This window comes from Gymnoscopelus braueri, assembly GCF_963280865.1.
Source record: "Gymnoscopelus braueri genome assembly, chromosome: 8".
In the NCBI taxonomy this organism is placed as follows: domain Eukaryota; kingdom Metazoa; phylum Chordata; class Actinopteri; order Myctophiformes; family Myctophidae; genus Gymnoscopelus; species Gymnoscopelus braueri.
The window spans coordinates 32212324-32225320 of NC_137609.1; the positions used below are offsets into that span (position 1 = coordinate 32212324).

Below are 12997 nucleotides of genomic sequence, written 5' to 3' on the forward strand. Positions count from 1 at the left end.
CATCTGCTATTTTTGAACTTTTTTGAAAAAATCTTGAAAGTGTTGAGAACTAGGCCTACTGATTTAGAAGGCATTAGTAGAATCGGCCTCAGGTCTTAATTTAACACAGCCTACCTATACATACATGGTTAAAAATTACATTTCATTCATTAAAATAAATGCCGGATTGCAGCTTTATAGCTTTAAAAACGAACAGGCTTTTCCAGTGGAGGAGGGGCGGGGTCTGGCAGCATCATCAGCGTTCATCACTGCTTCATTGTACGGCTGCTGATGCTGAGGATCCTGCCGGTCGGACTGTAAACCATGCCATGGTGGACACGACGCTTCTGCTCATATTAAGACACCCGGACACTGCGATCGATTACACGGTAAGACGCCTGCAGGTTTACTAATCATCATTGTTAATATTGTGTCAATTATATATTTAATCGGGCGAGATCCTGACAGAGAAGAAGGAGAAGGAGGAGGAGGAGGAGGATGAGGAGGAGGAACGGTGGGCCTCGATCTTCGTTTTGTCAGGTTGATGATCTCACGGAGGAATGGATACAATGTAGCGGACATTATGTAGCTACGTTGTAGCGGGCCTGTTTATTGATCTCATTACCCCTGTGTTGACATCGTTGCAACGTTGTCATCGTATAAAGATCACGTAAATAGCACTACTATTGCATGGTTTAACATGGGCGTGTAGCATCATCAGCCATCATCAGCTATAGCAGCTGGTCCCCAAACCTTTTAGCTCGAGACCCAAAAGATAAATTTGATGTCTCCCCTTTAGGACCCAAGCTAGTGAAAATAGCAGATTTACAAGCTGTTGTGAGCTTGTACATCTGATATTTTCACTACTTCCTAAATATTTGTTTTCTAATTTATGGAATTTCTTTGATTTTTTTTCTTAATTAATTCATGATTTTTTTAATATATATAAATTGCATTTTTTATTTATTTTATTTTTTAATTATTTGAAATAATAAGAATGAAAAACAAAAAACAAAGGGATATTTACTCGTGACCCATAAAAATGTGTCCGCGTCCCACAAATGGGTCCCGACCCAGTGTTTGGGAAACAGTGAGCTGTAGCATGTCTGTCTATTGGAGCTACAGTATAAGAGGCTGATGTTGGCCTGCATCGGGTACGCTGCATAGAGAGACCGTGAAAGATGACGAGGAGGTCCATGGAGGATGCTGCTGCTTCCCTCCATCCGTCTGTGGGATAGAACTGGGATTGTCATCCGGGGGTCCATTTTAAACGATGGATGGATGTGCACGGATGCATTGACATTGATTGGTCTCTGTGTGTGTAGCCTATAGCCTATGTACCATAACTCGTTCCCTTTGTGGCGTGTGCACATTCTGCACAGAAAGTGCAGAATGTGCACAGGTTTCCAGTTGTTGATGCATTGTGTGCCTGAGGTTATAGCAGCCATATGCTGCATCGCTTTCTATAACATGCAGTAGATGCCTCTGTGTTGATCTGCCTAATTATTAGGCCTGTGTTAAGTGATCTACTGTAGGGATAGAATTAGCCTTGGATCAAGACTATCATAGATGTATTTTATCGAAAGTAAAAGTCAGACTCGAAAAATACATATATGATAGTCTTGATCCAAGGCTTGGATAGAATAAAGCTCTAATGATGGGTCACAATTCTGTGTGTGTGTGTGTGTGTGTGTGTGTGTGTGTGTGTGTGTGTGTGTGTGTGTGTGTGTGTGTGTGTGTGTGTGTGCGTGTGTGTGTGTGTGTGTGTGTGTGTGTGTGTGTGTGTGTTTGTGTGTGCGTGAGGCCAACATATTACTCATAAGTCACCACTAGCCCACATTGATTATGTCTGTACATTGCTCATTTAGGCCTACATCTGCCATAGGGGTCTCCACGCTGGCCCAGTTTCCCCACACACCATGCTTGCTCCAGGGCATTATTCGTGATGCCATTGGTTTTTGGATCAGTACTGTATGGTTAATCTCTACAAGTTAATAGTTTATAGATCGAATGCCAAATACAATCCTTTCCGCTTTCCACACTCCACACACCAGCAGAGCAACATGTCTGCTCCAGCCATGCTTCTGATTCTAATGCAAGATGGAGGCAAGACGACAATGCATAGAACAGTGGCTCACAAACTTTTTCATGTCAAGGACCCCCAAATTAATTTGGCCATGGACCCCCACCTGAAAAGGGTTTGTGCCAGGGAACCCCATATGAAAAGATTTGTGTTAAAAGACAATCTAAAATTTTCCATCTAATGTGTCAAATCTTTTCAAAAATAGAAGATCTACAAGCTCACAACGTGTTTTTTTTATATCGAAGTTTAAATCAGGGTTAAAGTGGTTCAACTGATTGTGATGCTAATTTAACACATTTTGCTGGACCCCACTTTAAGAACCACTGGCATAGAGTACCATGTGATCAGAAAGCACAGACGTGTGTGTTCGTGTTGGGGTCATTATTTACATATGAAAGGAAAATATGATAGGGAAAATGCATCCACAACATGCTGATCTTATTCTTACACTGTCTTATGGGAAAGACCTGGATACAGTGGCAAGGCATTATGACTCATCCATGGTCTGTCGCCATGTGTCTCAGCATCTAACAATGTCAAATGAATTATATTGCAATGTATCATTTAGGGCTTTGGGTATTGTTAGAATGGCTTAAGCCTTTAATGTATGAGATCAGTGATTGGGTTACTGGTGGTGAGTGGCCTGCTTTGGTGTTCCAAATGCAAGCCATGATGGGCCTATTTCATATCGACTAGCCTACCAACCGCTGTGATCCATTGCTCTCCATCTGAGACTGCTATTATCGAAAAATGTCACATTCAACTCGCAGCCGTCTCTTTGTCAATAATGCCATCCCTTTGTTCGCACATCAATGAAAAGTATGCAGTAAGTCTTCAATTTAAGCCTGCTGTGTTAGAAAAGATGTAGGCCTAAAGAAGGTGCAGTGAGTACTAGCTCAAAATCAACTAATTCATATTATAGACTTCTACTTTGGAAATGATTATTTTATGCTTATGGCATCCAACCATTAATGTATCTCTAGATATTATGTCATAATCCCAGTTACAGCACAATAAATTCAAACTTAAACCACGCTGAGTCACTTTTTGGCCACATTTAATGTCTTCATGCATCTCTGCTTATTCTCTGCTATGCCATTTTGCACTCAGTCAGATGGATTGGTAGTGATTTGTTTTCTTGGCCTATAGCAAGGCAGCAGACATAATCCCAGATGAAAACATTGAGGATGGTGGTGCTTTACTTAAGCAGTCTGATTAATAATGCCATCAAACAGCTAGTGTCACAACCAGATTCATTAGACTTAAGTTGCTCTTTGGCTTCTGCCTTATGTAACCAGGACTGTCATTTGAAAACGGCCCAGACATGTAAGTTGTGTCTTAAAACAAAGGATTAAGCAGACAGTGGTAAGCAGTGTGGAGCACTTGGATATCTTATCACTGCCTGGCTTGTCTAGGCAAGGCAACGAAAGGCAAAGCAACTTTATTTGTATATCACATTTAATCAAGGCAACAAAGTGCTTTACATAAACACTAAGCATTGAGACATTTAGCATTAAGGGAGTGGGAGTTTAAAATAAACACATTGTAAAAGGATATTTGAAAACAATAAAACAAAAGTTAAAATAAAATGGAAAATACGTGCATAAGACAATATAAACAACCTCAGTTAAAGGAAGTAGTTAACAGAAAGGTCTTCAGCTTTGATTTATAAGAACTAAGAGTTTTAGCAGACATGCAGTTTATTGGGAGTTTGTACCTGATATGTAGTGCATAAAACGGAACGCTTGGCATTACTGATTCCAGGTTAAAAAAGCAGACCTGTCCCAGATGAGCTGAGAGGCCTGGATAGTTCATGAAGTAGCACAAGATCAGAAATGTATTTTGGCCCTAAACCATTCAGTGCTTTATAAACCAACAGTAGTGTTTTGAAGGATTTTTTTTGACAGACAGGGTTGTTGTCTATGGTGCTATACTGCTATTGGTTATGGTTGGAGATGGGAAGACATGTGGGAAATGTGTTATTACAGGCCTCCGTGTGTTCGAGCTGCCAAGGCGGGAAACACACCCATCACCTGTGGTCAAGGGTGGGTTTTGTAGTTAAGTTTACTAGCACCAGAAACAACTTGATCCTTTTGATTTTATAGGTTTAACCTACTACCATAAATGTATCAGTACACTGACTGATCTAAAAGTGTACCATGTCAAAAATCGAACTTTAAAACATTTTTTGATAGCATGCAATATTGTAAAAGTGATGATAGTGTTGGCATGTTTATGGGTCCTCAAATGATGGTCTGTCGGAAGCTCTGAGCTAAAAAATTATCCCCAAAATTCTGAGTTGGAAGAGCTTTCTTGTGCATTCTAGTTGGACCTCAACTCAAAAAGTCAGAGGAAATTTCCGGTTTCCGACTTGCCTGGAACCGTGGAACGTGCCATTTGCTATGGACTGGATTTTTGCTTTACATTGCAAATATTGCATGGTGGTCTAAATAGTTATCATTGCCAGTGCTGCAGCCCAAGCACATCATAATTGTCAAGGATCAGCTGCATGTGCTTCTCCAAAGATTAGCCACAGCAACTCGCATCCAGTCAAAGTTGCACTTCACAATGCATCATTACATTAGACTTTCTAATGCATGGTGGTAATGCGATCACATTTTGTGACAGTTGAGCGCACCTTTTTATTAATTTGAATTGACATTTGGCATGCCTTGTGTGTGCTGTAGTGCTGTAGTCTACACAAAATGTGATTATCATTGTGTAAACCACTTTGAGTTATATTCCGTTATCTGATAAGTAATGCCAACATTCATTGGTCTACACCAGCAGACCAAGTAAATAGCTACTTTTCTTATAAATAACACTAACACAAGTACCATTAAACATCAACAAGCCATCAAGCACCATTTCCTCAGTGCTCAGTGCTCTGTGCCTTCCATCACTCCCAATCGGTAGTTTTCCATTAGGTCCAGTTGGCTGGTCAGAGAAGCAGGCAGACACGGACATTCCGGTTTCAAGTCTCGGCTCGGTGGGCTGGCATCTTCCCGGAATCCGTCTGGACGGTCCAGCTGCAACACTGCTGGATTTGTATGTCTCAGTGGAGACGAAAGTGGGTCATGGTGCCAGTGTGCTTTGTGATGTGGTATTAAATGCACTACACACACTAAGAGATACATACACCAACACACTGCACACATGCGTGCACACACATACGCACACACGCTTAGGTCTGAGCAGAGAGAGGAAATGGACCATTCAACTCCCTGACGGCGGTCAGGGAGATTATCCCTTTTCTTACTCTCTGTTTGGCTTTTCTCTCTTATTAGTCCATGCCGCTCTGTCAGTCAATACACAGAGGAAACATAACAACAATGAAGTAGGCTAAACTCATTTATGTCATGTAAGCTACAGTATAACATTTACACATTAAAAAAACATTAATTGTCTCCGCCAGGCCGAAAGGCATGGCGAGAGAGTATGTTTTACCCCCTGTCCGTCCGTCCGTCCGTGTGTCCGTCTGTCACCAGCTAATCTCTGGCATCGTTGGCCCGGTCGCTGCGAAACTGTGCACACACACTCCCTGGATGCCAATTCACCTCTGCCCCAAATTTTTCACATGGGCCTGTTATAGCGCCACCAGGAGGCCGATTTGTGCAAAACCCATTTACTCCTACAGATTTTATCCAAACGTCATGCAAATCGGTACACAGTATCTCTATAGTCATGTGATCAACACGTATTTGTCCGATTTTCCATATTCCATCCTCATTGGCTAAGGTTGGCTTCCAAAGTTTGCAAGATTGGTCCGTTTTCAACAAAATGCCTCAAATCATGAACGCAGCTTGCGCTTTCCGTGCAATTTCACACGCACATTCCCACTAGGCCGAGGAAGAAATGGCACCCTTTTCACATTGGCCTGTTATAGCGCCACCAGCAGCTATAATTTAGCAAAACAAATTTTTGGAACAAAATGCCTCAAATCATGAATGCACGGTCCGATTGCCGTGAAAGGCCCAAGAAGAAATGGCACCCTTTTCACATTGGCCTATTATAGCGCCACCAGGAGGCCACAATAACCTACCTAACCTGGTGGAGACCTGTGCTCCGAGGAGCACTTTTTCTAGTTTAATTTATTTTTGTCTTTATTCACCCATGCAAAGATTTTCTGCACCACTCTCCCTGTCTTGTGCAAACCATGTCCACATATGACCAATGAGAGCTTATAGGGTTGCCTTGCAGTACGGAAGTAATTGGTGAGAGCTGAGAGAAAGTATTACTCTGGTGCCCTTATTTTGCAACCATTTGCAGGGATTTGAACTATGACCTGTCTGGTCACATGCCCACTCTATTCATCTTTAGGCATAAAAAAAATTTCAAATTTGTATTACCGATTCAAAATGATGCAGCGTCCACTGCTATTGTTCCTGTAGCATGCGTTCTGTGTAGCTCAGGAAATTACTGTCAGTGTGTTTGAGGTGTTCTATTCTGGATTCAAATCCAGAGCAGAATAAGAATCATTCATTTTATTAGTAAATGAACAAAAACATTTATAACTTGCAAATGTTTCTGCAACTCATTTGAAACTGTTGAATGCACTCGAAAGCCATTCATTGCCAGTGTTGTCATTGTTGTCATTTCTATTCTATTATAGGGTTAAAATGCTACTGCTACAGTGTGACTGGTAATTTATGCCCTTGGCCTGAACCCTGCAGGCTGATTCTTGGAGTAGCAAACTGCTTTTGCATGACCCAAAATTCGAGACAAGGAACATAACTCTTTTCTCTGTGAAGGTTTCTTAGGGAATGATCCTCATTTCAGATAGCGCTACTGTACACTGTATCTTCTATTGCCAGAAGCTGTCCTAAGTGTTCAGTTGCTTTTTCTGCTGTGATTTCTTTAAGTAGGCTGCTGTCTCCTCCTCATTCATTGCCTTTTTTTCTGGCTTTATCGATGTTGCAAGAGGTAATTTGAAGATTGATGTTCACTCCCTTTGTACAGTAGAAGCAGGTTAAGTAGCACTCTGTCTGTGTGAGACCCCTGACATTTTATAATGCCTTATGCCGCTTTCATTGAATTGACAGGAGTCATGTATTTCTCTGCCATCTTTCTTGTGATTTGAAAGAGCAGTTTCAAACTAAGGCTGAGGATTAGGAGGAGTTTGCACCTTCATACTCATCACAGCTTATGTTGACATCTTTGCATATACTTCTGGATTCTCATTTTGGTTGGTATGTTCTGATAATAATTCTTAACCTTATGCCTAAACCTGCTGAAATAAATAATTGTCATTGTGACAATGAAAGTGCAGCCACCATAATATGTAACAATATGTCACGCTGCCTTTGTGGATACATCCGGTGCGTTGTCTCAGAAACCCCCTGTGGGATTATTCCCATTGCCTTCCAAATATGGAATATGATATTAATCAGATTGACACTTCCACTCAGATTCAGTTTATATCAGGTATCTGGTTACCAGCGGTGTCTGGGCTAATACAGCATTATTAGCAGTCATGGTTGTTTTTGGTGAAGGATGGAGGTGGACTTAGCAGTACGGCTGCAACTATCAATTATTTTCTTTGTGATTATTCTATTGATAACATGCTTTTTGATTAATCTAATAATCATCAAGCATGTTTTATAATTCAAAATGTATATATCAACGATTATAACCGACTAAATGGATTGACATTTTTTGCATATGACATGCCCAAAATAGGGACGACAGGTTGAAAATAGTTAAGGACCGGGTGCTTGGCAAACCCTCCTTTCAGAACAACAGCAGAACGGTGCTACCTGTATAAGCTGTGTTTAAATATTAAAACTATTTCACAGTGTGTTAGTGCTGAGTAAGGATCCTCCATGGTGACTTACTGAGCACATACTGTAGATTTGTGTCTGTCTGTCTGTCTGTCTGTCTGTCTGTCTGTCTGTTTTGGGGGGTCAATGAAATAATGTTTCATTATGCATAAGAGACATATAACTACTAAATAAGTGTTTTAATGTAATTTATTTTAATTTATGAGAATCAATCCAATTGTGAATTGAAATGAAATCATTGTTTTCATATCCAGCCAGTGTTGGATATTAACTTTCACAACAAGTATCCTGAAGTTCAACATTGATTTTCAGATAGATTTCTTTCTATGGCCGGTGACGTTTTGTCACTTTGTTCATCATGTTGCACTGCACTGTAAGCTATTGAGAGAGAAATGTATCGCACTATATTGGGGAGAAAATGGGGGGTAAAAGATATATTACCATTGCAACCAGTAGACATAAAGAAATAAGGATAAATGTTGTAATCCCATATGATGCAATGTAATGATTGACAATGTCTAATGTCAGAGGAAGAGATGGCGTGATGAACAATACATTTTTTTTGCCGACATGGCGTGTGCTGTCTGATGGTCTTTCAGGCATTCTGCCAACTACTATGTTGCATTATATTGAAAGGCACTGTAAAATACCCTGTAATTAGCCTATTCTCTTGGGTACAGGCGTTCATATGAACATCATGGCTGTAAGGAAAATTGCTGTTCTTGCAGATTGTAAATTATCTTCGACATTCTAATCCCACTCATAGCAGCACACCCCCATGCACAGTGTAATGTAATGTGATAAATAAGTGGCCGAAAAACTGAAGGAGCCCATGTAATCTACTGGGGGATAATATGGATACATGGAGTCATCAAAGTCAGGCCTTCTGTTGTATGCAGTGAATGGTGAAAATTGATAACCCCCTAAAGCAACGCAGTCTCACTTCCAAGACGTCAAACGGTTTACTGTTTGGGACGGATTTGACCAAACATCAAACGTTTGACTTTAAGGCCTGTCACCCATCTTTTTTTTTTTCTTTTTTTTTTTCTCTAAATCTTTGACAGTTTTTCATCTTTTTCTTTGTTTTGTAAAAAGGTAGGCGTAATAAGCTATGGCTTCAGCCTATACCTTTCTGGTCAGAAATGTGGTTATTGTTTTCTTTATACATTTTTTTTGTATTACCTATGAAATTTTAACTATGTTACCACAAATTGACTGAAATAAACTAAACTAAATCTTTACGTCTTGGGTTTGAGAACGGCTCTTCCGCATTCCTGGAGTGCTGAAGTGCCCGGGACGGCACCGTTTGACGCTTGCTCACATGTCCCAAGAAGTCACAATATGCATTTTGGGGAGTGAGAGTGTGTTGCCTAAAGCAGCATCATTTAGAACTTATTTCTCCAAGTAATACAACTACATTATACAAATTGTTAAAAGTTCATAAAAAAGTTGGACACTTGCCATGTTGTTATTTGACAAATGCACATCAAACTCATAATTCCCACCTTGCTCTTTTGTAAGTTGCTCTGGATAAGTGTGTCTGTTAAATTGTTATTGTTCTAATAATGTAATATTGGGCGATAGGTGTACTCAACCATCAACGATAGTTGGCATGGCAACTTGGCATACATCCCAATGTCGATCCTGAACAGTCCTTGACCCTGGATGTGCAGGAAATCATTGTTGAAATCAAGTTGATTTATCTTTGCGACAATGTCAGTTTGTTGCAAAGTCTCAAACTATTTATGATGGTTAAAATACTTTGCTTTATTGTATACAACTGACGATGTGAATAGTTTCATTTAGCCTGTGTGATTTATTTTTTTTAGGAGTCACTGCTCTTGTGCACAGGCGGCGTGCAGACTGAAACATGGAAAGCACACGGGTACAGATGTGTCAACAGAGTTTTTGACAGTTTTTTCAAAAAAATATTTTTTTGCTAAATCGATTGGGTGGGCCAGCTTTCTATGTGGGTGGGCCACGGCCCACCCAGGCCCACCCATGGTTGCGCCCCTGCTTTCACCCCCAACAGCTCAAGGGAGTATCATTTGCTTTACAATCTCATTCAGGGAACAAAAGTACCTACAGCAGCATGCGTGTTTGAAAACAGCGACCAATGTGATTGCCAACATCATGGTATAGGGCAGGCTACACTGTTTAACGACATGTCTACTGTAGCATAAAAAAATAAGAACAGAATCCATCAGAATACTTTTACAACTGTAGTTCATTGCATGTAACCTCTGATAGGCTTAACTGTTGCTACAACTTGGGATTGAAACTAGTTCATGTTCTTGAAACGGGCTCAAATGTCTGCTCTGTTCCTGTGATCTCAGCGTGCTTTGCGTACATTTAGTCCCCTTCCCCTTCCATCAGTAATGAGCTTTCCGTATCGTGCAGTCACAGTGCCATACAAGCCCAGAACCCAGACCCCAAGCCTTCACAGCCATACATCCGCTATGTGGCTCCATTTGGATTAATAACAGCTAGGGGGACAGACTCTCAGGGGCGTGTGTGTGTGTGTGTGTGTGTGTGTGTGTGTGTGTGTGTGTGTGTGTGTGTGCGTGTGCGTGTGCGTGCGCTTGTCTGTGTACTGTATGTATGAGAGAGATACAGAAAGAAAGGATGTTGGTCATTCTCTCTCTGCATGGTACACACTATCAGATTAGCTTGTAGCTCTGTACTGTATGTGTATTGTCCAGTTTTACATGGACATACTGCTAACATACACAAATGCAATAGGTTCATGCTATTATTAAATGCAACAAGCCCTAATAAACTCTTCCATTATCTACAGTACCAAAGCCAGACATTTCTGTGCTGTAATGCACGGATCATACATGGATGAGTAAGTCAATGATCGTCTCTGTCTGCGTATTCTCATTATATTCTGACAGTAGATCAGTATGTCACTTTTATTGTTTAGCCTCAGTGGCAGTATGGTAGCATGGTGCATTATGTATATACTGTACATACATTATGTACTAGCAGTGTGGTACCATGGTGCATTATAGATTCATTATCATTAGTTGAGTTGGCTTCAATAAACATAGTCTTGTCTTTACCAAGATCCCCTAATAATATCATTCTCTGTGATTGTAGAATGGCAGCTGTTGTAAGAGAACAGACAATTATCATCTTACATTTTCAATATGCAGTTTATGTGTCAAATATAATTTTCCCAAAACAAAGTCTATTTTACTACGACCTTCCTTTGCAACCTGGAACAAAACACAGTGAGAACTGGAGATGAAATGTTTGATGAGTTGATGATTAGCTTGCGAAGGATCCCTCCGTCTCATCAATAATTTATCCGTGCAACTGCTGGATACTTACTCTACCTCCACAACATCTGCCAGATTGTCTGTCAGTCTGTCCTAAAGTACCTAGAGACTGAATGTTGCACTCTCACTGCTGACAAATGATGTCTGTCTTTGTGCCTTCAAAACCGCTCTCAAAACCCACCTCTTCAATATGGCTTTCCGCAGCTAACTCCACACCCCCTCTTTTCTTATCATTTCACTGTTTTCATTCATTTTATTCCTTATAGTCTTAGCCTTTTCTTAGAGTTTTTTTCCTGATAAAGTTGTTTTTCTTTTGTTGCTTTCTCCTCCCCCCCATGTAAAGCGTCTTTGGGTACTTAGAAAAGCGCTATATCAATTTGAGATATTATTATTAATATTATTATTATGGAACAGTAGGTTCTGCATTACCGTTGTTGTTGGTATTTCTCCGCAGCAGCATCAGTGAGACAGATCCATGTAAAATGTGTTGAACCTGGTGATGGTGAATAAAGCCTCTGATTGTATTCACTCACCGGATCCTCCCACCGACGACTTGTAAATGTCAGGATGGATTTGGCCCCAACCTTTCTGTGTACCAACCTGAACTTCTTCAACTTCTACTTAATGTAGGATCTTGTTTTGTCTTGACACAACTGTACCCGTGTGCTTTCCATGTTTCAGTCTGCACGCCGCCTGTGCACAAGAGCAGTGACTGAGCACTTTGTTTATAATGCTTTTCAACAGAATAGCTGTATACTTAGTGGCGATTAACTCCTATTTTTAGATTTATTTTGGCATACGTTGTGTGTACGGCAGCAAATCCAGGCAATGGCATCCAACAGTGTTCCATTGGCCAGAGTCCATAGATTAATGCCTAACAGTGGGAGGTCCCGTTGCACTTCAGGATGTAAAGTGCATAGAGAAAACGTGATAATGGCATGATGTCGGGAGCCTAACTCACCTGAAATCACCAGAGTTTCCAATCTCTTAATTATTATTAATACCTTTTAATAACAATAAGCTTAACCATATCAAGAATCAAGAGGGTTTATTTGTCACTCACTCATGCAGGCACAATCAGCTAAATCTTAGTGTGGCATGTTCCGCAAGACTGTGCTAACAACAGCAATACAATACCTACAAGTTATAGAGCTAATACTAGATTGTAATGAAATGAAAATAACAAGAAAAATGATATTCGATAAAGGAAGACAAATGGTTAAAAAGTATACTTTCTGTAAAGGAAACCTCAGCAGCAATGGTGGATGTGCAAAAAAAAAGGGGGGCGGGGGCTAATTTAGTATCAGATTTACAGAATGTATGTCCATCTATTATACATCAGTACACTTATTTATACTGGGTGCGTTCGGAAATTGCGCACCGGAGCACACTCACCTATTAGTTTGTATTGGCCAGTGCGCTCAGTGCTGTATTTCCGAACGCACCAACTGTGTAGAAAATACAGTGTAACATCTGTGCCCAGAGTCACATGCTTTATTTTTGTGTGCAGTACATCAATTATGTTGTATTTTCTTATTTTCTAGAGACCAGAGAGACTAGACGCAAAAGGATATTTTTCCCCAAGTTCTTGCTATTGGATCTTATTGGATATAACACTGGACGAAGTGAACTTTATTTCTATTGTGGATTATTGGATCTGGTTAAAGGATTGTATTGTGGTCAGACTGTGATAAGAGTAGGCTATTCCATCTTGCCATAACTGCATAGACTGGTTTGGAATTTGTTTTCTTTTGGACATTGGGTTTGGATTATGGACAGTGCCAGGACCCTAACAAAGAACTGCTGAATATTTAATTTGGTATGACCTTTTGAGACTGTTTTGTTTTGTTGTTGTTCATGAAACAGATTTT

General features: G+C 40.4%; 1 protein-coding gene across 1 annotated transcript in view; it reads left to right on the plus strand.

The window, feature by feature from the left end:
• The first annotated feature begins 284 nt into the window (after positions 1-284).
• jakmip2 (janus kinase and microtubule interacting protein 2) overlaps positions 285-12997 on the plus strand; it is a 48044-nt gene continuing 35331 nt past the window's right edge. Inside the window, 1 exon segment of the mRNA XM_080435192.1 lies at positions 285-368. The gene's annotated coding sequence lies outside the window, so the exon portion shown is untranslated.